The sequence below is a fragment of the Anas platyrhynchos genome, chromosome 20 (assembly GCF_047663525.1).
Source record: "Anas platyrhynchos isolate ZD024472 breed Pekin duck chromosome 20, IASCAAS_PekinDuck_T2T, whole genome shotgun sequence".
NCBI lineage: Eukaryota > Metazoa > Chordata > Aves > Anseriformes > Anatidae > Anas > Anas platyrhynchos.
The window spans coordinates 8,979,902-9,000,560 of record NC_092606.1 but is presented as its reverse complement, the minus strand read 5'-3'; the positions used below and the strand labels follow the sequence as shown (position 1 = coordinate 9,000,560).

The 20,659-nt window shown below is 44.6% G+C and overlaps 1 long non-coding RNA gene across 4 annotated transcripts in view; it reads right to left on the bottom strand.

Annotated features, from left to right (window-relative positions):
* LOC106016501 (uncharacterized) overlaps nucleotides 1–20,659 on the bottom strand; it is a 331,834-nt gene that overhangs the window by 295,496 nt on the left and 15,679 nt on the right. For all 4 annotated transcript variants that reach the window (XR_011804222.1, XR_011804223.1, XR_011804224.1 and 1 more), the window contains exons 6-15: nucleotides 17,774–17,907; nucleotides 15,396–15,537; nucleotides 14,380–14,619; nucleotides 13,042–13,267; nucleotides 11,633–11,894; nucleotides 10,791–10,899; nucleotides 10,454–10,561; nucleotides 8,251–8,417; nucleotides 7,807–7,979; nucleotides 5,100–5,218 (exon numbers count right to left, since the gene is read on the bottom strand). This is a non-coding gene — a long non-coding RNA (uncharacterized lncRNA). The remainder of the gene's footprint in view (nucleotides 1–5,099; nucleotides 5,219–7,806; nucleotides 7,980–8,250; nucleotides 8,418–10,453; nucleotides 10,562–10,790; nucleotides 10,900–11,632; nucleotides 11,895–13,041; nucleotides 13,268–14,379; nucleotides 14,620–15,395; nucleotides 15,538–17,773; nucleotides 17,908–20,659) is intronic.

Below are 20,659 nucleotides of genomic sequence, written 5' to 3'. Positions count from 1 at the left end.
CAGTAATGTGTCCAAATTCATTAACAGTTTTGTTTTAATAATATTTCATTTTTAAAGTTTAATTTTATCCACACATTAGCTTCATATTACTTATGCAAATAAAAGCTTTATGGCTATATTAGCAATAATTCATTATCATTCCCTACTGGCTTAGTGAAGGAATTTGCAACTTTGGAGCACATCCAGCGCTTTTAATTGAAGATACTAAGGGAAGCTACATTTAGTTAAAATCATTTGCACATACAAATTAAATATGATTAGCATAAGTCTCTAAAACTCTTTCCAGACTCAGAGATGGATTGTGATTTTTCCTTGAGCCCTGTCTGAAGGGTGCTGTATTAATGTGGAATCCAATGAGTGTCCTGGGGAAAGAGGCTGTAACTATCACAGCTGGCATCCAAGACAGGAGAGCAATCTGCTTATTGGAAGTTATTTCCCGCTCTCTTCCATTTCCACTCTCTTGGCAGAGGTTAACATTTGTCCCCTCCTCACCTGTCTACCCCACATCACCTCTGAACCGAGGGAGAGAGGAAAGCAGTGGCTTGACCCATGGTAATTTCCCTTCCAGGGACTCAGACCTGGTGGTAAGTGCTTACAGCAAGGAAATAGCAAGATTTGAGCATCAGGTTGCAAAGCCAGCTCTGTTCTTTGCTGGGAGAAGGAGCATGTTTTGGTGCAACTTTGTTCTTTTCTATTGCTTTATATCACAGAACTAGCCCCACATAGGAAGCTTACAATGACTAAAAATACAGAATACTGCAAATACATGACATTGATGGTAGTCAGGTATTGGTTGCCACAGCAGTCCTACAGTGCCACTCTTCGAAGTTCCAAGTGTTTCTATCTCCGCTACAAAGGTGAAAGACTGGACCCAAAATTATCTCAAAAGCTCGTTAAGGAGATTGCATTAAGCACTCTCCTTTCTTTGTGCTCCAAATGAGCTCTTGTTGGATTAGGAACTGACTCATGTTTACTTTATTATGTCCCAAGTCACATAAGGACCATGGGTATCTTCCCCATCTCCTAGAGAAGAAGATGTTTTAATTAGCCAATTATATTAGTAAAAAGCAATCTAATTTCTAGGCCAAACAATAGCGTGGCACAGATATTAAAATCAAATTAGCAAGACATACCAGTGTTTTCCTTTAGCATGCAAAAACGACCTCCTGCACGGATAATTAGCATTATGTCTGCATTGTGATCTGTGGCAGTGAAAAAACACAAACAGTGGCGAGTAATGAACATGGTAACAGGTGTAAGGATTTCTCTCCGCTGTCTCTCTACGACTTTTGCCCTTTTAATTTACCTTATTAATAACCATGGTGTGTCCTTAAAAAGAAAAATACTTGTAAACAAGCAGCAGTGCTGCTTCCAGGAGACAAGAGCTACGTGCAACTCCAGGATCCAGTTCTCAGCTTCCTGCAGATTTCCTGTGCCACTGGCAAAGCCACAGAATTTCTGTACCTCTGTTGTGTGAGGACAACCTTTCTCCTAGCTCTTTCCTCCCTCCATTTCAAGCAAGTGTCATCAGACACAACCTTCAACTCTGGTGGGAGAAATTAAGCCTTCTTCATAAAATATGCTTCTTTTAAAAAAAAAATAGAAAAAGAAAAGAAAAAAAAAAGAAAATGTGGGGTAAATCTTACAGCCTCACCTCTGTACTGCTTCTTTCTTTACTTGCAACTGCAAGTTTTAGCCCAAGCAGAGACTTCCAATTTTTGATCCAGGCTGATGGGTTCTTTTGATTGCCAACTAGCATAAGCTGAAAGGAACCTTTTAAATGGTGCCCAGAATCCACGTTCCAACATGGGAACAGACTGAAAATGTGTTTATTTGGGAATTAAAAACAGACATTTGCTAAACAACAAGCTGCTTTGAAAATGCATGTTTCTCCCTTCCTCCCCAAAAGAAGCCAGAAGCCCGTTCCCTGCTGCCTTCCACCAGTAATGTAGGCACCAGCCATGCTCCCTGACAACAGCTGTGCAGCAAACTAAGTCGCTCTGAAAAGCGGTGTGGATTTGTCTGAATAAGACATTTATCCTTCAAAGGCCAGGGCAGCAGAGCACCCGTCCTGGAAAAGCTAACAGATCAATTCTGCTTAACCCCTGAACTCTGAATCTCTATTACAACCCTTTGCAGACTCTGAGGTGTAAAAGGACCTCTAAGCAAAACAATAACAAAGTCTGCTGTGCAGTGCAAGGGATGGAGAGGAAGAAATATGCTAACAGAGCAGCTGCAGCAGGCTATCGCCTGACCTGCTGAGCTGCAGAGCCCCTGTTTCTGCAGTGTGCCTGCCATGTGCTTCCTTACCTTCAGCCCCAAAGTCAGGTTCAACTCAGACTTGGAGTCATTGTTCCCCTAACAGCGAGTGGCAGCCCAGAAACGCCCAGAACCGGCACTGACACTTTTCTCATCTGCCCTAATGCAGAAAGGGAATAATTTCCTATGTGAAATGGTAGCTTTTAAAGGTGCAGTACCTCCACGTTTCTGAGGCCAAGTTAAAACTCTGTTATAAATCAGTGCAAGAGGAGAAGGGGGCTACAGGGATAAATCATGCTTCCCTGGCTGTTTGGTGTCATAGGTCCTTCTATACAAGTGTTGTGCTGCTCACCTGCAGTTCTGAGAGTGTTCACAGTCAAGAAAGGCAAATGAAACACAAAGGATGTCACTGCTGTTCTGGCGTACCTGCTCTCACTGTTGCTGGTTACTCAAGTCAATGGGTCTGTATGCAGTTTACTTTGCCTGAGAGAGCATAAGGTCCTTCTGTAATTTTTCAGTCCAGCTCCCCTTCCCCTCACCTCACTCCGTGCAACACTTACTCACTGCCCCATAACCAACTGGAGCAGTGGGATTTTGCCCTGGATTAAACCACGTGTTCCATCAGCTAAACAAAGTGATCAATTAAAAGCTCACTTCTCCACATGCTTCCAGAAAAAAATGCATGCAGAATTATCCCATTTTTGAAGCCACTGACACTCAAACCAATGACCCCAGGGCTTGCTATACCTGTTGCTGCTCAACACTTAGCAGCAATATTTTCTTAATTGCCTGTGTCCGAAGAGGGATTAACATTAGTATCTTAGCTCTCTAAACCATTCCATTTTTCTGTCTGTTGGAGAGCACTTAGGTACATCTTTTCTTTAGCCTTTTGCTCGCTATAGTAAATAAGATATTCTGAAATTACAGCTCATTAATTCTGCAGAAACTCAAACAATTGAGTTTCTTTTCCTATTCTGCAGTTTGAAATGCAGTAAAGGGAATCAGGTCTGGACTTTGCAATAACATTTGCCTACACTAACGCCTAAACTTTGCCCAGACTAATGGTGATGCACAGGAAAGGCCGACAGAAGGATACGGGGGAGGTGATGGTTTCTGGTAGTGTTTGCGTCCCGTTTCTGGTAGAACAGAGCTTTCGGTAGCATAACAGATGGCTGTTTCCAACACCTTGATACATGCAGATTGCCCAGCCCACCAGCTGGAAAGCATTCACTTACAAATCCTCCAAGACACCCCACAGATCATGACCAGCAGGGCAGCTCCATGAGGAACACGTGCAGCACCTACAGCCCTCTGCCAGGCACGTTACCTCCAGGAGCAGCACACCGGTACTGAGGTCAGGCACTGCTCTCACCACAACCACCAACAAATCCACTGAGGGTGGCACGGTTGAGCTCTGGGAATGAGCCACCCAACTGCCTTACGGGGGGACTCCAGACGTGATCCACGCACTGCACTTGTGCTGCAGGCATGCTGTCAGCTGCAGCTCACGTCCCTGGCACAGGAACACGGAATGGCTGACACTGGCAGGGACCTCTGGGTCCTTCTGGCCCAACCCTGCTCCAGCAGCACTGCCCAGAGCAGGGTGCCCAGGCCCACCTCCAGGTTGCTTCTGAAGATCTCCAAAGAGGAGACTGCACAGAGCCTAGCTCTGTTCTCTTCGCACCATCCCTTCAGCTATTTATGGACATCAATGAGGTCCCCCTGAGCCTCCTCTTCTCCAGGCTGAGCAGTCCCAGCCCTCAGCCTCCCCTCAGAGGAGAGGTGCTCCAGTCCCTTCACCATCTTGGATGCCTTTCATTGGACTCTTTTCAGTATGTCCACATCTCTCTTGTCCTGGGGGGCATTCTGAAACTTGACACAGGTCAGGTCTCCAACCTGCCTCACCAATGCTGAATAAAGGCAAAGCATTGCTTTTCTTGTCCTGCTGGCGATACCAGGCCTAATGTAGCCAAGAACTTCATTAGCCTTTTAGTGGCAAGGGCACACCGCTGACTTGTGGTCAACTTGGTGTCAACTAGGAGTCCCAGCACCTTTTCTGCAGAGCTGCTTTCCAGCTGGGTAGCGCCCAGCATGTCCAGGTGCCTGGGGCTGTTCCTCCCCAGGGCAGGGCTCTGCACTGCACGAACTTTCCATCAGCCCCCCTCCAGCCTGTCGAGGTCCCTCCTGATGGCTGTGCAGCCCTCCGGTGAGTCAGCCACTCCTCCCAGTTTCGTGACATCTGGGAATGTCCTGAGGGTGCACTCTGTCCCCATTGTCCAGAGCATTAATGAAGACATTACAGCACTGGACCTAGTACTGACCTCCTGGGGTACTCCACTCCTTACTCCAACTGGACTTGGCACCACTGACCACTGCTTTCTGGGCCTGTTCAGCCAGTTTTTGATCCACTGCACAGACAGCTCATCCAGCCCAGGCTTCAACAGCTTCTCTTCTCTTTCCTGTAGTACAGGAGTCAATATCCACTGCTCTGCTCCCCATTCACCCATTGTGCTGGTGACTTCATTATGGAAGCTCATCACGCATGGCTTCCTCTCAGTGAATCCACACTGACTACTGATGATCTACTTCATGTGTCTGGAAGTAGTTTCCAGGATGAGCTGTTCCACCACCTTCCCAGGGATCAAGACGAGGCTGACCAGCTTGTACTTCCCTTTGTCCTTCTTGCCCTTCCTGAATACAGAAGGGACACGTGCTTACCTCCAGTCCTTGAGCACCTCTCCCAGTGCCACAACTGACCAAAGATTACAGAGTGACCTTGCAATCACCTGCCAACTCCCTCGGAACCTGTGGGTACATCCCATTGTGGCCCATGAACTTACACATGTGCAGTTTAGTTAAGTATTCCCTGACCCGATCCTCTTCCACCAAAGGTACATCTTCCTTGCTCCAGCCTTTCAGCCTAGTCTCTAGGACCTGGGATTCCTGAAGGCCACTCCACCTGGTAAAAGGTATGCAAAAAATGCATTCAGCACTTTGGCCTTTTCACTGTCCTGGGTAACCAGGTCTTCCACTTCATTCAGCACCAGACCCACAATTTCCTTAGTGTTTTGTCACTGATGCACTTGTAGAAGCCCATCTTGTTGCTCTTGACATCCCTGGCCAGATCCAATTCCATCTGGGCTTTCCCTACTCCCTCCCTGAATGCTCTGACAGTATCTCTGTATTCCTCACAGATTGTCTGTCCCTGCTTCCACCCTCTGCAGGCTTCCTTTTTCTGATGGTTTGGCCTTGAGTTTGCTCCCTGTTCAGCCATGCAGACCTCCTGGCATTTTTGCTTTGACTTCCTCTGTGTTGAGATGCATCACTCACAAGCTTAGACAAGGTAATCCTGGAATATTAACCAACTGTCTTGGGCCTCTTCTTCCCTCCAGGGCCTTATCCTATAGGACTCTCCCAAGCAGATCGTGGAAAAGGCCAAGGTCTGTTCTCCTTAAGTCCAGGAGAGCAGACTTCAGACAGACCCCTTAGGCTAAACAAGCCTGGGGCACTGTCACGCTGAGGGGTGAGCAGAAGTGCATCTATGGCACGAGGCAACTACCCGGCTACTTGCAGCTCACACTTACCTTCAGTAATCACACCCCTCACGGCAGCATGACCAGGTCTTACTGGTGAAGAAGTAGTAAGGAAAAAATAAGTTTGCTAGTTTTAGGCTTCTGCAGCACAGTACATAGCTGGGATGGGAATATAGAGGCAAACGGCAGGCTGAGAGCACAACATGCAGAATCCAGTTTGTGAATGCTCCATAATCTAAGATCTAGCACCATGATTTTGGAATGAACTTCCCTCCCCCAGTGTTTAGCTACAAAGTGTTTGAGTAAAGAATGCTAAATTACATGCAAGTCACATTAAGAACAATCAGTCTCATGTAATAGGGAATCTAATAGTTCATAAATGAGATGCAAATTCATTTTTACGGGTGCACTATAATAAGCCAATTATTTCAGAGCTCTTCAATTATGCGTTTTCAAAAAGCTGAATTGCTTTAATTTTTTTATTTTTTTTAAAGAAGCTTTAGGTTTTTCCATAGCTTACAAGGGGAAGAAAATATATCTGCCTTGCAAGCAACATCAAAAAAAAAAAAAAAAACACCCCCAAAAACCATGCCAAGTTGCAAGCAAGGAGCAATACAAACATAAAAGAATAAGCCAGCTGGCAAGCCACACACATAGCAGACAAGCAGACAATGGACCTCTGTGTTCCCACCAATTAAAGACATTCAGAAGCCCATCCTATAGCAGGCTGGCATGAGTATCACAGCGTGTGAGATTAGCATTAGGGAATCTCAACAGCAGCAATATACCAAGTCTGCACACAGAACTGGCACTGCAGCTCAGTGACAATGCCTTACCACCCTCAGAATGGCCCTTTGTGACTTCTGGCACTGAAATCCTGAACAGAGATGTTTTTCCTTTGGAAAAAGGATCAACGCTAGGATAGTCTTCCTGAAACCCCTGCACTGCTGTTCTTCCAAGGAACTGGGGACAGGAGAAGGTACATACTGGTTTGGTCAGTAAAAACCTAACTGATTATGCAAAGCCAAAAGCATTCTCGTTTGTGCAGTACTTGCAAAAGAAGAAAAATTGAGCAAGAACCCAGCCAGACTCTGCAACCTGTACGATAACATGAAGTGCAACCTGTATCAACTCAGCTGTAAATCTACCTTACAGTTTTTCCAAGAAATTTTGCAAAACTAAAGCAATCCTTCCAACAGGTGACACTCCCTAGTTTTACAGAAATGTTCCTTTCTTAAATTTTATTGCTGATTATTATTAACAGGCTTGAATCACAGATCACATGAGGACCAAACCTCTCTTTATGATTTTAAGACCTTTTAAGGTTTTTGCTGCAATGATTGCTATATGGGATCTTCACTGTTGTTGTCTTGAGTACCCCACTACTGAACCTTGACAGCTGATGAGACATGGCATGGTTTTGGTCTACTAAGTTCAACTGGGACAAAATAGTTTGAATTATCTATGTGCAATTCCTCTCTCTCATATAAACCGTATTTTATTCACAGAGCCACACAGAGGAAGATCACACAAATTGAAAAATCACAATTGCTTGGATCTTAGCTACACAACAATAGTAAGCTTAGTTTTAAGCATGATCATAACATGCAGTGCCTGCCTCCATTTCTGCTATTCATCACTCCTCTTTATGCTGTTCTTATTCATACTGTGACCTCAGGAACAAGAAACTCTTCTAATACAGAGCTCAGATACTGTCCCAAAGAGGCTCAAAAGTGCTGGACTCCTGTCTGATCTTTCACACTATCTTTTAACCTTTTTCTGTGCAGCACATGCACATAGAGTAACTGAGGACAGCACTTCCCTTCTGGTACAATGAGCAGGCGTATCTTTCAACCCTTGCTGTGGAAGTGTTTGGAGCAAATGAAATGTGCAGACAGAAGTAAGGCTGCTGTGAGAAATGGTAATTGCAATGTAATGTAATCCACCCCACGCCCCCACAGGTTTCCAGCCACCCTGCCATGTGGGTTCAAGGCTGTTGCTCAGGCACACTCACCGTCTATTTGTCTTGGACTGCTCAGGCTCACCTCCAGGCTCAGAGCTCTCCACTGGTGCCTTCTTGTAGCAGGTGTAATACTGCTATCCACTGGCCTGAGCCGCTTAGTCCCTCAGAAATGCTTTCTGCTGGACCACAGGTATTCAGAGCTTCTCGTGTAACCTCTCTCAGGGCTGCCACAACAGGAAAGCAAGAATACATAGAGAAAAGTTAAGCTGGGATGCAGATGTAGAGGTGATATCTTACACTTGTGTACTGCACAATTCTTCTTCAGTTCTATTTCGTTTCAAAGCATGCTGCTTTTATTTCAGAATTCAAGTAGGCTTACATGCCTCAAGCATGCCAGCCAGTCAAGTAAAATAACCAAGTTCTACTTAGGAACCTTGTCTTGGTCCAAATTTATCATCTAAACTGTTACTGAGATTTGCACATGGGTTTTCCTACCATCACAGAGATTGCTGTTTAAAGCCCTGCAGAGTCACACGATGCCTCCTCTTTTCTACCCTCCTTGCGAGCCTTTGTCAGCTTTGCTAGCAGGCCTGGCGGAGCATGGCTTGGGCTGGTATCTCTGACAAATCTTCTTGCACAGGACATCCCAACAGAGTAAGTTTCTGAGCAGAAGCAAAAGAGGCAATCAAGATAAATTGTAGCACGGCATTTTACACTGCTTATGTTTTCTAGAGGCTGTACAAAATTGATGTTCAGATTTGGAACTAATTGTTTAGTTTGGAACATGATTTTGACAAAGACTCGGAACAAAGCCTCTCAGAGCTTCGAACACATTCCTATCTAAATCCACGGGTACCGCTTGAAACTGGGAAATGATCCTCATTTTAGTAAAAGCCATATCCAAAAGCAAAAATATTGAAAAAAATAATACTGGGAAGAGTCTAGTGCCTGGATCAGAAGTTCTGTGGCTAGAGGCTGTGACAGACTCAGAGGTAGCTTTTGAGAAGGGCCCCCCTTAGCAGAGCTCGGCCTCCAAGTCAGCAGCCGGTTGACCTTCTGGGACGGAATGATTTTAATGGTATTTTGGGCTTATAATGCTGTAAACCATATTGTGAATACATACATCAGTCTTGGGTAAGAAGCTTAATAATAAATTAGTTATTTTTTTTTCCTTCAGCCAAAAGGCAGTCCAAGCCATAGCTTTATTTACAAAAGGTTAAACATTTCTTTAATTGGATTGCTGGCATTTAAGTGTGCAGCAGAATATCCTTCAGCAATGTCCCTTTTATTTGTGACTGGAGAAGTGCCTAGAGAAATGCCAAGGGAAGATTTCATTTTAATAAAAAAGAGAAGCTTAAGATCCCTTTGGAGGCTTATGTTACATCTCAAAACTACCATGAACTAATGAATTTAATCTAAAAGGTCCCCAACCACAGGACCGAAGAGAAATTGCAACAGTGGTGTAGCTTGACCAAGCTGACTTTCTATGCACGTTAGCAGTTGTATCTTTGTGCTTACATCCTGTAATGAATACAAACACGCACATCTGAAGATTTTAGTCATTTAAAAGATATTTTAAAATGAGAAACATGGTTGCCCTACAGCATCCTAAAGATACTTCAAAGAACCATTTGTGTCAGAGACTTACACACAAATTGAGCAAAAAGGAAAATCCACACCCCCCTTCTCCCAGGAGTCAGCGCTTTGGAAAAAACATACACCAAAAACTCTACTGCCTGGAAAAAAAAAGAGCCCCTTGTTGGCTCATATTGGGGTCACGCTGAGGACCCAATTCTGCATGGTGCTGGAAACGGAGTGCATTCAGCCCTCCTAGGCTGAGTTATTATCTCACAGTTGTTACATGCACAGTATGGAAGTCTCCTGGGAGAGTGGCTAATGTACACTTTGCTTCCCTAGAAAGCAGGGTGGGAATTTATGAGGAAAGAAAATAGGGCCTATAAATTACACAAAGGACCTTTAAATGAAGGTATAGGTTTCATTACTGGAGCATGTTACTGGACGGTCAAAATTAAAAACAGCTTCTAAAAAGTGGATTGCATTTAACGTTCCATTTGGGAGAAAAGAAAAAGAGAAACAATTTCATACACAGGCCTGATTAACTGGGCAAGTTATGAAGTATGATGCCAAGTTTGCATTGACACACTAAGTGACCAGCATGTAAGTTATCATCCATCAGGTACCTCTACTTTAACATCTCATTTTGCTTTCTGAAATGTGGTAATTCAAACATTGCTTTAATGCTACTGATGCATCTAGGAGACAGAATTTCCCTGGAACATACTTTACTAATGCCTGAGAAAGCGTGAGCCTGTAATCCTTGTACAATGGTTGAGCTCCAGTACGCTGCAGCTACAGAGGCAAGAGAGCTGGGGAACCACTGCAGAATGTGGGCAGTGAACACCTTACCTCAAGGCAGGATTTCCCAACTCTACCAGCACAGAGTATCGCAGCCAGACCTCCCCACCTACAAACCATCCCAGAGTTTTGCCCTCACCAAACCTCTAAACCCATCACAGCCACGGTGCAAGGCAAGGCTCTCCAGAGATAAGGTTTTGCCCCTTACTGTACCTAGAGCCTGAAGCATTTAAACAAAGAATTACGATTTCAGGCATGCTGGCTCCTCTCTCACAAGATACCCACGCTCCCAGAAACACCAAACAACCCAGGAGAAACTCACCTATCTCAGGAATTTCCAATGCTGCTTTACTGTTTTAAGTCACAACTGCCAGAGTTTAGATCTGACACTCCCATTTCATGGAGAAGTGAGCGTTATGCCTTTGTGGTGCTACAGAAAAGATGGAGAAAGAACAATGAATACTCTTAACAACCTGCAAACCAGATGGCAAATTGAAACAATCCACAGTTGCATCATACCGATAGTTTGATTTACTGTTTAATACAGTTTTTAGAAATTTGCAGTTGGAAACCTTGAACTTTCCAACTCTGTTATACTCAAAGAGTAGAAGTCCCAAGTCACAAAATCAAGACACAAGTTTACTGCTACATAGACCTACAAATAGAGCTGGTGACAACCAGGCCTTATTGGAATAGAGGAATCCACATTCAAAGAAAACATTTCAGGTTCTTGCTTGCATTCCATCACACTGTTACTTGAAAAGGTATCTAAAGAAAGAAAAAAATAATAATAATTTATAAAATTTTGAAATGGCATTTCACTCCAAAATGTTTTTAATCATGGCTACAATCCTTTTATCTACCAAATCTACTAAAGACAAAAATAAAATATTGCATTTAAGGTTAGCCAAAGCATTCTTCCAGCTTCAAGAAAAAAAAAACAACTTCTTCCTTAATTATTTCGTTTTTCTCAATCATCCTAAAACAACCTTTCTGGTTTGATCTGAAACGAGAGCAAAACTTCAACAAGTCACTTACCTGCATGGGGTTTCTTCTCCTGTCCAGCTGTAACCCAACTGGGTTACTGTAACCCAGTTGGATTACAGCTGGACAGGAGAAGAAACCCTGTAATCACCTCCAAGGCCCAGAAGTGGTAGCTTCCTTCTTGTGGGACAAAGTCCTGAGAAAAAATCCTGGAAACATCAGCCTCAGCTTCTTCTATTCTGAAGTCACATATTTGTCCTTTGAGTCGTGATTCTTTGACTCTACTCACCACTCTCTGTACTGGATTTTTACATTTAATGAGGTTGCAGGCTGCTGCTTTTCACTATTATCCTTAATCAAGTTTTATTGATTACTGGGACACAGCATCAATAGAAAGAACATTACAAACAAATGGAAAAGCTGCCCAGAAGCTACTGGTATGCTTTTTGTGTTCTAGCAAAAAAACAGCTGATGTTAAAAACAAATAAATAAATACTAATAATGTCATTGCCTCTACCATTCAATCCAGCGTACTCTGTTGCTGTGCACTCCCTGCAGGATACTCTGATGATCCTGGACTACTCTGTAACCCTGTAATCCTGACACTCCCTTGATGAAAATCTGGTTGATGGGCAGAGGCTGAAGGTGCAGGTATGCAGATGCTGAGGAAGAGCTTGAGGCAGGAGGATCACTCATAGTCAGTTTGATGCGGGCAGGTAAAAATCTTACAATCTTACACAGGCTCTCTTCCTCTCAGATAGGAGGAAGGCTACAGAAGGCTGAAAGGATGGTGAAACACAAAGATTATTTATTTTGCAGTTATCTATAACTAATTAATCGTATTGGAGTTAATGGCATGGAAATCACCTAGGCCAGGTACTACCAGAGGTAATACACCTGCAGAAAATTAACAAATCAGAAAAAGTGACCAGTCATTCTCATTACAGGGGATTAAATTAAAATGTATTTAATATTCTACAATAAAATCCAAGGCTAGAAATTAAATCAGCTAAATTTTAAGCCCCTCATGAACAGCAGCATATGTACTATCAAGGTACATTAGAACATTAAATAATAGAATTGTGGAATTTATGATATGCAATATAGCTGTGCCCGAGGGACTGAGCTAATTAAAAAAAAAAAATCTCTGCCAGTTCTTAAACATCCATTATTATTTAGAATGAAAGCAGGGTGACAGCAGTGACCCATACTGACACGTGCATTTCCATGAAGACTGTTTGAGAAAAGAAATTAGTTTGTGAGCCAGGATCCCATTAAACACTGCAACCCATCGAGATACAGGCACTACCTCACATCATCACATCATTCTTCAAACTCATCCCATTCTTTTCTAGGCATAAGTTGCAATTTCCCAAGAAAGTTGAAAGGAACCAGAAAGTTACTGCTGTTCTACCCCTTCTGGCTCTTCTCGTCATTGTTACAGATGATTTCGTCATGGGATTCAGCATACCTTGTGAAAACATCCCTCAAAGAAAGCATGTTGGAGCTCTTGATTTCTTTATCTTGAAATTCCCAACTGCATTGCGTAAGATTAATGACTAAATGTTTTCCATGAAGAACAAACACGTAACAAAGGGTTGTCTGCACAGGGTGGAAAAAACCTTCCTTAATTTCATGTAATTTATGTCTCTGCTACGCCATGAAGGAAATGGATCTCTCCCCATGCACCTAAGTGGAGCTACATGGGCAATTAATAGTCAACAAAAGGAAAACCTAACTCAAAATTTTGCCTTCATGCAATTACAATTATCTGAAAAGCATAATCGCATTAATGCAGCTCGTAATGGCCATCATTTGCAGGAGATAAAGTAGCCAGGTTTAAACAGATAAACCAACTCTACCACTAACTTAACTGCATGTTAAATGCATCAAAATCTGTGTGATTATTGTGATCATTTCACTCACCCCTGTCCCCACTTTTAAGCTTCTGGTCAACTGTCCTGAAGAAAAGAAAAAACATTCATTCAGTATCGCTTGCAGACGTGATATCCTGCATCCTTCCTGTAACGCCGCTGTGATGTGATGTGAGGATGTTATCCAAGGAGACACGCGGGTGAAGAGGAACTGGCTGCCAGCACTGGTATTCCCACGCTTCAAACAGCTGCTTACACGGACACATGTCCAGCCCAGCCTGAAAACACACGGTGCAAAAAGCACGCTGGAGGAGCCCCAGCAACCCAGAGCCCCCTGCTACTACACACCTGGCATGGAAAGAGCAACCAGTGCTGAGCCCTGGGTACGCAGCGCAGCCCGGCTAGGGGCCTCATCCAGGTCCCTCGCAGCATAAGCCTGCAGACACAGTGGTTACACACATGGGCTCAGAGAAGGCAGCAGATCGCATGTGGTTTGAGGAAAGGTTTGAGGAAAACTGCATTGCAGTGATTGTTTTTTGGAGGTTTTACGTATCCTTGGACATCTGATAGTTAAGGAGTACCCAGCACCGCAAGCAAAAAGCATCTCGTTCACAGCTTTGTGTTCCCTGGTACCACGGGTCCTGATCCTTTCCTGGGGCTCCCCAGTGCCTCTGCAGTGGAAGTGATGAGTCCAAGACTTATTAAATGGGGGCCATTTCCTAGCTGTCCACTACGAGAGACAGCAAAGCAGATGCCTTGTCAGGCACAGACTACGGATGTTTTCCAGCTGGTGCCACTCATGCTCAGCACTACATTACTTCGTTCCATTTCTCTGCCCTTTGTTACTCCTTGTTCAGAGAAGGTGGGATGGAAGTTCCCGGATCTTCAACCTGTCATTTGGTGACACAGCTGCAATGCTCACATGCCTATCCTCTGGCTTGCAGTTTTCCCCCTGCCCCCACTTTGTTTTCCCTACAACATACATGTATGAGGAGCTTCCTCTTGAATTTGCTTTATTTTATGTGTGCATTAATTGCTAAATTACTATGTGTCATATCCTTTCAACTGCTCATGAATGTCTTTGTAAGTATGATATTTTATGGCAATTTAACTGTGGAGATTACAAATAAAATTATCAGCTAAAAACAGAATGATTAGTAAGCCAAGATAAATGCTGTAAATTAATCATCATTTTATACATCACACTACGGTTTTACATTTTCACATTAATATAACAGACACAAGTTGCTGAGATGAAGAGAGTTACAATTTTAACTACACCAAATACCAGTACTTAAACACCAAAAAAACACACTTTGGAAATTTTTAACTAACCTTTCAGTCACACACACCTTTGCAGAACAGTATCCGTTTTTTAGCAGATACTTACCCAATTGCCCCACACAACGGTTATTCTGTCGGTTTCTTTGACTGTTCAGCTAATGTTGAGGAGCATACAAATAGCACCGCAGCCACTGCTTCCTTTAGTTAGATTTGAAAGAACAAAATTCAGTTGTCTGCAAGTCGTGGTGGGGCAGGACACGCTGTTCTTTCCAAGTTTATGCAGCATTTGACACAAGGGACAGGTCCTCATTTATTAGAAGACTTCTGGATGCTCAGGGAACATCTTCTGCAAAATAACAGAGAGAAACCTTTTCACATGAAAACTAACAGATGTGTACCCTGACACCCTCTAACATGAAACACACACACAAACATATTCCTCCTATGTCCAAACGCAGAAGCACACACTCCCCCATTTTAAATTACACAGCATTGGCTCAGCTAGACAGAAAATGTGCGTGGTTACTCCAGACAAAGATTAATCTCTCTTTGATATATTCAATACTTCACATGCTCCACATTATCTGGTGAGTATATATGCCTTGCCTTCAAGAACGTGATGTACTATGCCATACATCATCGTCTAATTTATTGAGTGCACCTCTGCAGCACGCACTGTACATCCCTGCCCAGGGTCAGGATCACACGCCAATCTTCAGCCTCGCTTTTCCCAGCCCCAGGACTCTGCCGCGTGCCAATACTGCCATGGTCTGTGCAGCAAGCCGTGTGCTCACAGCTCAGCTGCACCCTACGCTGCTTTTCTCAGAGCAGGTGCATATTGAGCCTGAACCACAAACGATCCACCACGCTCATTAAAAGCAAGATTGTGGGAAAATCCAGAAGTAGTAGGAAAGGTGGCACCCCGGCAGGAGGCCATGGAACAAGGAAAGCACCTGGATCCACAGGCTCACACACTGGCAGCCAGACAGAGGTTCTCCTGGCTCCATTTTACAGAATGGAAATCCAGCTGGGGCAGTTGAGGTTTCCATTTGCCACATTTACCTCCCTGCAGCCCAGCTGTTTCGTAAATGAAGCTGAGACAGAAAGATGATCCCGACTCACCCAAATTAGGTTCAACTTCAGAGAGATTTCCATGGACATGCAGCAGGACGTGCTCCTCGTTGCTACACCAGGCCCTCTCCAGACACCCGCTGTGCCCAGCAGCAACCGGTACAGGAGCTGCCAGCCAAGAGGTGCCCACAGCCTATGTGGGTACAAATGGCAGAAAGAAGAAAGGATCAGACAGAAATGCAAATGTCTTCTAAGTGCATTAGTTCAGTTTGTTATATTAAAGACATGGGGCTACGGAAGGGAAATAGCCCGGAGAGAACTTGCAGTTCTTTGTTACAACCACACACCAACTTGCTTCGTGTCAGATAATGGTCAGAACGCTCCCTCCTCTGCTGTGATTACCAGGACTATCTAACCCCACTTATTTCTCTTTCTTTGGTGTACATACAAGAATTGTCATCTACAGCTGAACTTAAATGGAAGCATGCTGCATAAATATTGATACTTGCTGTGATTAATATTGCTATTTACATTAGCGATGAATTGGGTTCACATAAAAATAATTAGCACAGCATGCCTGGGTATTATTTGCTCCTAATTATATCACAGTTCATTTCACCAACAGCAATGTGTCACCAAGTCAATAACAACCAATGATTAATACACAGAATGCATTACCTTAAAATAATACCTCGTGTAACTCCCTGCGTTACGATGAAATACTGTTGGGAAGCCCCTGGGTAATTGCTTCAGGTGAGTTCCTGGCTGGAGTTACTGACACTAACATAAATTGTAAATGCAGGTTTAAAAAAGGTGTTACTGGGCTTTTGCTTGTTCATTTTCTTGCTTTTGCTCTTTTTCCCATTATTTACTTTCACGCTGAGAGTCAAGGGTGACTGGGGGCACCAAAGGTCGGCACAACCTTTCTGCAACGTGTGACTCCATCAGTCCCACCGCTGCCCCCAGGAGCAAGGCACAGTGGTTCAGGTGCTCCCCCTCAAGGAGCAAGCAGAGCTCCCTCACCTTCAGCCTGAGAGCTCCTGACGCACTCTTAGCAAACACCTCTCAGAACAGACGGACTCAGGCAATTACGTCCCAATCACACCACCCAGGCAGCAGCATAAATATAACAAACATGTAATAAACCCAGCCAACAAAATCATCCCCAGGGTCCGCCTCCTACATCTGCCCAGCCTCACTCATCTCCCAACTCCCCTGAGCAAGTCATTTAACCACTCTCTTTGCCATCTGGAAAGCTGGGACACTGCTGCTGCTGCAGCACTCACGGGCTATCAGGAGACTTTGTTTACCAGGTTTGTGAAGAAAACTGAGATTTTGGGATGAAATGAGTTGTCGTGGGCTCCATTCTGCAAGATGCTGGCTCTGGCCTGCATCCAGCAAAGCACTTAAGCACGCGGTTACCCCTTTATAAAAGTACAGCAAATTTTCTCTGATACAGTTAGTAGAAAAGATATCCAAAAGAGCTTAAAAAATAGCTTAGAGGCCATAAGACATCCTAATACAAGGGCAGACTCCAAGGCACGAGAAGAGCTTTATGTTGTTCTCAAGAGCAGCCTTCCCACTTTGGGCTCTGATGGCACCTGCGGCATTCGAACAGATGAGAGCGGCCACGTGTCACAGCTGGAATCAAAAACTTTGAAAGATGCAGATCCACAAATCATTTTAAGACAGCAAATACAAACTTCTCTTTGCTCATCACTTACTGCTTAAGACAAACTTGGATGTAAGCTAATACTTCTTGCCAATATCTGTCAAACATCCAGCCAGCTAACGAATACTAAATATCCCCCTGTATATTGCATGCCCATAAATCAGCCCAGCCAGCATTAACATACTGAGCATCTTTACGGTGTGCTACTGCCCCCATGTGTAATAAACATTTCTAACACTAATCCTAGAACAGAAAAGCACCAGCCTGATTTTCATTAGCACAGAGCTAGTGGAGTATCATGGATAAAATATCGTGGTTCCCTGCAGCCAGAAAGCAAAATAAAAATCAGGTGACTATGGTACTGCAGGGATATCTGACTTTTTCTTAACCTGTCAATGACAGGGCAGCACCGTCCCTTCTCATTTATTCAACAACTTCATTGACAGACTTTTGTAACAGTCTTGATGAAGCACAGAAAACAGCATGCTGAGACACTGGAGGTGAGCTTTTTCAAGACAGTTCAACTATTATTTAGGTATAAAACCAAATAATCAGAACTTGAAAGTTTTCAGCAGGGTAACTCAGGTGCTTTTGAAAAGTTATCTAAAAGTGTTACCCTCAACACTTAATGAAAGCCAGGTCTCTCTGGAAAAAATTAGATTTTCAACAGGCTGCTGAGCACCCTGCAGAGCCTGGCAGAGTTCAAGAAACATCTCAGTGCTGGGTGCAAACACCTAATAGGAGGGAAAACACACACCTCGTCACAGAAATGGCAGAAACTCCCCAGTCTGATCAACCTCTGTGCATCAAAGGCTTCTCCCTCAGCGGAAAACAAATGCAGTTTCCTGTCCTGGCACACCTTTCAGTAGCTGCTCATCCAGTGATCTCCATCTGCAAAAAAAATGACCAGGCCGATCATTTCAGTTTTATTTCAAGTAAAACCAATACTTCTAGCCTTCTTGTCTTAAATGCTGAGAACAATGTTAAGTAACAACAAAGAAACTCACTTTGTCCTTTTGCCAATATTGGTATCAAGCATTTTGAAATTACTAAAAAAAATAATAATCCACTACCTTCTCTTGCATCGAGACCCAGTTTTATAATCAGCATTTTTTGATTAAAAACAACATAATGGCAACAATTCCCAACAGCTGTACTTAGTACCTCGAGAAACGAGCTACTCAGCAAGTACTTCATTTAATTTATGAAAAGAAAGATGAAGAGGATAAAATTTGCTTCTCTTACTTTCTAAGCACATGTTCCCTCACCCAAGGTAAATGAAAGCAGAGCCCCTGCTCCCTCGCCTGCCCCAGCTCCTCTGCCAACGCTGTACGCAGAGGGCCTGTCCCCAGCACTGGCCTTGCACACCCAAGGGCAAAGGGGACAGGACGCGTCTCTTCTTCCAAGCCCCATGGCTCCCACTCCCACAAACCATCTCCCAGGTGCGGCCCCATTTTCAACACAGCTTTAATGAGCTGGGAAACAAGTGCAGCAGCTGCCCTCTTCCCCCGTTATCCCAGGATTGAAGAGCATGAGCTGCCACCCCCGGAGCTGCAGCTCTCTGCTGGCCCTGTAACTGCCCGACCGCACGCACCCCATCAGCCAAGGCGGTCCCGGCACACCAGGGCCAGTGTCTGACAAGCCCAAATGTCCCCAACTTTTCTCAGGACACAGGATGACCCAGTTCTTATTCCCACATCACAGGAACTTGCCTTTTTTTCCAGCAGAAGATGGGGAGCTAGGCGTCCCGTTTGCACATGAGATCCTTTTCTAAAAGGCCTCAGACCACTTGCCCTATTTGCAGGCCAGCCCGTGGACAACCCCCACTCCTGCAGCACCACGGCCTCGCATCCCCGGTTCAGGGCAGAGGGGAAGGCCTTGAACAGCCCCTGAGTGGCCCCTGCCAGCACTCTGAGCGAGCCCTGAGCTGGCCCTCTGGAAATCCCCTAACAGCCACAAGATCGGAAGTTCCCACTGTTCCAATTTATGTTGCAGCTTTTTCTGCAGGACAATGCAGAGCCCAAGCCCCGTCGAGGCCGCACCAGCCGTGACCGTGCCTCTCGCTGCACCCTCCGGGCGGAGCTGACCCACGACAGAGCAGGGGAAGCTGCCCCCAGCCTCACACCCCCAGATGCCCCTGTCAAGGGTGTGCAAGACACAGAAGCAGACGTGTTTTAAAACTTCAGGGCAGAATTTCATCTTCTGGCAAGCTTCTGTCTTCGCTAGGTAGCATCTCGGATGGCAGCGGGCTTCTCTGCGGCCCTTCCAACGAGAAGCAGCGTTCCTCTGCAGTTCCACTTCACTCACACTTATTTTTCAAGATGAATTAACCCTTTGTTCTCAAGATTAATTTCCCAATGCAAAGTACACGCTGAGAGAGAGTCAAAGTGGCAGTGAAGCCCCACACACCTGCCGGAGGGAAGGAGCCCCGTGACAAGGCCAGCGGGATCACTGCTCAGAGCTTGGGGGCGTTTGGCCCGGTGCCCCTACGGCACAGAGACGCACGCAGCAGGACAGGCAGATGATCTATGGCTGCCCACAGAACTTTATTAACACATTCAGGTTTACAAAAATATGCAGCCTAAGCTTTTTCAGCTTTTTTCTTTTTTTTTTTTTTTTTTTTAAAGAAGATATTTTCCACTAACTAAACCGATTTTTAAGTACGGAGCAGTCATTTGCCAGGTTTTCAAAGCCATCTGTTTTCAAAGCTTACCTTCCTTGTTGTTTACCACAGGCTGTCTATCTGTTTTAACAACCTCCACTGGGATTTCACATACCTCATTATGCAAAATCACTACTTATGCATTCACTCCAGCACTTGTCTAACTAATCTGCACTCATAACACCTTCCGTGGAAGATGCAGCATTCTTCTTCAGAGGCTGCAGATCAAAAACAATAGTAGCTGGTGTCATAGCAAGACAAAACACAGCCTCCTGTGTATTACTGTTGTGATACAGGCCTAATCCAAGACTGCTCGGAGCTGCTAAAATATAATAAAAAAATACCCTATCACAAGAGATTTTGTATCATATGCAAGATAAAAAGCATCTATTTTTAATGCTGGGACTTATGCTCGTCTTCGTCAAGAGGACTCTCAGTATTTTGGGCTCCCGGGCTCGTCCCCAGCAATCTGACGAGCACCCTGACCCTCCTCTGAAGTTCCTCGTGGCCTCCTGTTAGGTTCATCCCAGGCACCACACTTTTCTTGCCAGCTTTCCAGCTGCAGCAGGCAGCCCGAGCAGCTGACGGAGCTGGAGCTGCTGTTCAGAGCCTCCCTCTGCCTCCGCTCCACCTCCCCGCAGGTCCCCGCCGTACGCCGCGGATCATCGACAGCGCCAGACCCGCGAACTGCTCCGGTCTGTCGTGTCGAGGCCTGCTTGGGGACCCTTTAACCACACATCATTGATACAATCCATCACGTTAAGAGCTTGCTGGGGGATGCTTTAATTCACGGATTATTAACACAATAGACTGTAACGTCTGGTACCATTACGGCCGGCTGTGTCACAGAACATCCTCAGGTAGGTTAAAAAACAAAGAAAAATAAATTCTGCTAGCAGGAGATCCACTGTATGCAGGGTTCTCCAAATAATGAAAAGAATCAGAATTTATTAAGATCTTTTTTTGCGTAAGAAATTCAAG